Source organism: Odontomachus brunneus, unplaced genomic scaffold (genome assembly GCF_010583005.1).
Source record: "Odontomachus brunneus isolate Ranch 3 - 2012 unplaced genomic scaffold, Obru_v1 Obru_scaffold_230, whole genome shotgun sequence".
Taxonomy (NCBI): domain Eukaryota; kingdom Metazoa; phylum Arthropoda; class Insecta; order Hymenoptera; family Formicidae; genus Odontomachus; species Odontomachus brunneus.
The window spans coordinates 373009-378740 of NW_022639680.1; the positions used below are offsets into that span (position 1 = coordinate 373009).

Here is a 5732-nt window from a genome sequence, read left to right on the forward strand (position 1 = left end):
TTTCGAGATATTTCACCGATCCGGGACTTTTTGAACACCCTGTATATACTTATATATACTTATGTATACTTATATATACATATACACACACAAATTGCATATAAATTCACATCGATTTTTAAACTTAGACAAAGTCGGTACTAACCACGCAATATAAATTTTAATATAATGAGAAATACATACCTTTTTTATCTCATTTTTCCTATCACTATTTTTTCGATCTTCTCTCTCTCTTTCTTCTCTTTTCGTCTTTTTTTCTTTTTCTGTTTTATTTTTCTTTTCTTCGTTTTTTCTTTCGCCTTCTTTTCGTCTTCATCATCTTTATTACTTACTAAAATGTCATGCAAAAACTGATCTATCAGAATTCATAACAATTCGTAACAGTTGGCAGTTGTAAAGGACCGAAATAAACCATGATGAAATAACCAGTTGGTATTGTGGAAAAGACTTATGTAAACTTGGTACCCCACCTTTGTAAAATTAATTTTTCTTTACTTAAATGTTAACATTTTGTTTGTAATTGTTTGTCGTAACAATAATTTTGTTTGTAGTTCCATCCATTAACAATTACAAAGAAAAAAAAATTATTTCTATTCGACTTTGAGACACTTGAAATCTGTTTGCACAGTCCTCTTTAAAATTGTTTGTAGTTGTTGTTGTAGTTGTTTATAGTGTTTTTGTTTTGTTTGTAATAGAGCCATTAAAAAATTATAACAATTTTACAAAATGGCTAAGAGAAAATTTTGCTAATTTTTAGATATTTCTAATTCGTTTCTTAAAATCGGGTGTAAAACACTTTTTTAAATTTTTGTAATTAGAACTACAAACGAAATTATTGTTCCTATAAAGAATTACAAAAAAAATTATAACATTTTCTGCAAAGAAAAGTTAATTCGAATGCCGGGTTTACATAGATACGGAAAAGAGGCTTCAATGCTTCGATATAACGGCGATATATTCGAGATCTGGATAATATCCCAGATAATATCAATATCCAAAACCAGGACATAAAACGTCTTTAAAACGTTTTGAAGATGTCTTATGTCCTGATTTTGGACATTGTGCTGTTTGGGAATAGATAACAATGTATATGATCCTCCCATTTCTTTCGATTTTTCCCGTATTGATGCATCGATTAATCATAGTGTATAGAAGAAAAGTGCTGGAATTAAGTAAACATAATTACTATTCCTCAGTCTATTAAATCAAACAATATATAATATATCAAATTAATATATTTTATAAGAGAATTTATAGTTTTTCAAAATTTTTTCTTGGAGTGAAATTTCACTCGAAAAATAGAGTCATCATCGAGTGAAAAATAGAGTGATCATCGAATCACTCGAATCCGATAAAATTTTGTCTTGTATAGAGTGAATTCTCTGAAAGAATATTTCGAGTGGATGTTTTCACTCGTAATTGAAGAGTGAATTTAATGTATTTGTCATTAGAGCATATTCACTATAATCGATTGAAACATTCACTCAAATTAAGTGAGAATCTACTCTGAGTTAAGGGAACCAGATTTCAACGGCTGAAAATTCAGTAATATTCGAATGATGGTTAAAACAAATGAATCAACATACAAAGTTAATTTTTTCCAAGTTATTTAATGCATTTTCCACTCTAAAAAAAGGCCTGTTAGAGATTTAATTGTTGCCGCTTTTCCGCGATGCTGATTGGTTCTCTCGCTTAGCTCACTTCATGTGAGCTGCGGCTTGCTTCGTGTCGTTTGCATCTGTCAAATTATCAGGCAAATAACTGTCATTGCGTTGGTTAGCTCATGCAGAAAAGAATACAGAAGAGATATAAATTATAAGAATAGAAAAATAGAGAATAGAAGGGTAGAAGAGAAAGAGGAAAAAGAAAGGGCAGACAAAGAGAGAAGAATATTATTGAGGCAAAAATAAGGATAAAAATAAGATAATTTTATAAGGTAATTTAAAAGGTTATTGTAATAATAAAGATGTTAAATAGCGCGCGTGTAGCGCGCGTCTATAATGTTCTAGTTAAGAATAAAATAAGCATTAGTAATAAAAAAATATTAATAATTGAATGAGATATAGTTAATTTAAAGAAACCTCAATTTTGCGATTTTGTCACGATTCCGGGAAAACGAGTCAGAATTTTTTAATTCTGAAAGTGTTATTTTGTAGCTGGGATCTTCTTTTATAGATTGAACCTAAATTTAAAAAAAAAACGTCAAAATTAGAGCAATGGTGGACAAAAAACTAAAAATGTCAAAAAATTCAAAATATTTGTTACTAAACCATAGAAAAATTAAGAAAATTATAAGATCTATCGATAAGTAGGCATAAGTAATCGCGGTAAAACTAACGTAGGCAAAATGCTACAAAAAATTTACCTTTTAAGAAAAGGTAAAAAAAAAGAGCGCCTAGTTCTTGTGCTCCGTAAAAAAAAATTGTCATACAAAATAATCCGTACAAAACATTATATTATATTACATTATATTATATTATATTATATTACAAAATAATTCGTACAATAAACTGTACTTTTCTACCACAAAATTAATGATATCAAGAACTTTGCGCCGTTATTTGTTTTGTTTATTGATATAACGGTCTTCCCTAAGTAGGAATTATATACGTTTCGCCAGTATGGAAAAATGGCCCGATACTGGGTCGATACCGAAAAGCGGGTGTCTGGTTTTGGTACTGGCTCAGTACTGGGCCTAATATAAAAAAGCTGTATTATTGGTATTGGCTCCATACCAAAGTTACGTACTGGATAGTCGTACCGTATGTGTATTGGAGCGTTATCAAAAAGTGTTTGTCGTTTTCGGTATTGACCCATATTTAAAAAGCTGTATTATTGGTACTGATCCTGTTCGTAGAATCAGTACTGGATACCCAAATAAGAATCGTATATAATCTGCCAATGGAGGATGTTGTGCCGGTACCGAAAAACGGACGATACCAATGTCCTTTATAGGAAAACAGAAGAGGTCACTAACGCGAAACCTAGATAGCTCAGTGGTAAGAATACTTGACTGACAAGCGGAAGACTCGAGTTCAATTCCAGCCGTCGCCCCGAAAATATTTTCCTCATATGACTATTAAAAATAGACATGTGTAGGTACAAACGAGAGCAGCCCGGCCATAGTCTGATCTTTCTTTCCGTACTATAGTTTCTTTCCGTACTATAGTTTTGATATTAACAATTGTACAAATAATAAAAATTATTAGGAATCGATACTGGCCCAGTACTGAGAATAGATACTTTCAAATCAATCAATAGATACTTTCAAATCAATACTTTTTGTATACTGGTACAGTACTGATTTTCGGTACTGTGATGGTACTATTTTCCGAGTACTAGCCCTTTTCTATCATCCCAGCATCATTCCAAGTACTGACCCTTTTCTATCATCCCAGCATCACCAATACTAATAATACTAAACTACTGGCATCTGGTACTATGCCAGTAACGTTTACCATAAATCGGTACTGGGCCACTTTGATGCCAATAGTAAATTCCTACTTGGGTCTTTATTGATATAATTGCATACAAGAAAATTATATAAATATTCTTAGTATTTTTTAAAATTTTTATTATAGTTTGTAGCATCAACTAATTTTAAATGTTAGACAACATAATGCTAGACACACTCTCTGTCTGTCACATTTGCGCTTGTGACGTTATCGAGATCTGCCGTGCTGCCATCTAACGGAAGATTTGTTGAAGGAGCACATTTTGAGAGCTATTTCGCCGTCCAGCGAGTGGTTTCGCGTAAGGGACCCATATTTTTTTTATTGGCAATGGCTCAGGTTTAAAGGGTGAAACTACCCTTCAAAGTTTCATGTCCTTTTTATTATCTCTGTAACTATTGGAGATAGAAAAAAACTTTTTAGCCCATTTTATTTTTTACAAAAAACCGCATAACTTTTGTCAAAAAGTTTTTTCTATCTCTAATAGTTACAGAGATAGTAAAAAGGACATGAAACTTTGAGGGGTAGTTTCACCCTTTAAACCTGCGCCGTTGCCAATAAAAAAAATATGGGTCCCTTATTTTTGGCCACTCCATAAATAAGTCAAGTTTCATCGAAATCGGAAACATACACTTCACGAATGCTCCTTGTAAATTTACTAGTGTCGGGTAAATGCCAGCGATTACCCACACAGCACACAATATTTATGATAAATATTTATAAATATTTATTTTAAATTATTTTTGAAAAATATTATATAAATGTTTTATAAATATTTTATATACATAAAGGAAAAAATATCAAAATCTTTACTCAAAATATTATTAAAATATAGACTAAATATATTTTATATAATATTTATTGTAAACCAAAAATAAATATTTGTATTAATATTTTGTGTGTATGTATGTATGTATAAGTATTTCTATAAATATTACACATGAAAAATAAATATAATTATTTATAATTATTAAATTAATGAGGAAATAAGAAAATCGAAAATTAAATTGGTAATGTACACTGAAAAGAAATTCTTTAAATTAAAGAAATATATTTTTTTAAATATAATTTTTAACTGAAAAAAAATTTGTTAAATTTTACAAAACATGTACTAAATATAAAGTAATATTTTTCAAATTTGTAAAATGAGTTGTAAAATTATGAATGTCTAGATAAAAAAAAATATTTCTTTAATTTAAAATATCTATATATAAGAATAAGCAAATGATTTCCTTACAAGAAGAAAATTAATTTCTTAAAATATAAACTTAAAATATAACTATGTTTAAATAAATATTTGCTTGTTTTAAAAGTAAATAAAATACAATCATTTTATAAATCTAAGTAAATTATTTTCTAATGTTAAAAGTATTTTTTTTGTGTTTCAAATTAAAGTTTCTTATCAGAAAACAATTTATTTAAATTTACAAAATAATTTATTTGTATTTAATTACTTTTAAAATAAGTAAATATTTTTTAAATATACTTTTTTTTGTTTTCGTGCATGGATATATACCATATGTATACAACACAAAGCATTTTTCAGTCAAAATGATAGTGGTGCAGTAGGTAAGGTAAACGACTTAAGAACCAGAGGTCCCAAGTTCAAAGCAATGGTAAGCAAATTTTCGAAGTACAATTTAAAGTGAATTATGTAGCGTGTAAAACAGTAAAGTGGAAAATTTAAGAAAAATAAAAAAAAAAGAAAAATGTATATAAATATTTTTTTTGTGCTGTCTGAGCAGTGTCGAACTAATACTGGTATGCAACATTGGGCCGATGTCAGTAGCCAGTATTGGATGGATATTGACACCCATTATTGGACCGATGTTGGTGGCCAGTATTGGGTCAAATCTGGCACGAGCTATGGACCCAGGTTATCATCTAGATAGAAGCCATTGTGTTGCCAGTGTTGTACCAGTAACTTTTATCAGCACTGCAAGTCTGGCAATCAGTACTGGACTATTACTGGACCGATCATAAAACTCTATATGCTATATAAACTCTGGCGTTAGAACAAAAAACAACGCCTAGCCAAAGATGATAACCGCCCATATAGGATTTTACTATTGGCCCAATATTGGCCCAAGACTGGTTGCCAGGTCACCTATATTGGCGCGGTAATGGCAACCATAACTGGTCCACCAATGGGAATACTGCGGAGTGATAACTTCGGTCCAATAATAGATAATTATATACGGCCAAACGTTATAAACAGTATTGAGCCATTAATGGTTGATTTATCATGCCAATATTCAGCCAATAATGGCTTTAATACTT

General features: G+C 30.1%; 1 protein-coding gene across 4 annotated transcripts in view; it reads left to right on the forward strand.

Annotated features, from left to right (window-relative positions):
- LOC116852496 (protein TANC2) overlaps positions 1 to 5732 on the forward strand; it is a 160954-nt gene that overhangs the window by 95961 nt on the left and 59261 nt on the right. The window lies entirely within an intron of this gene.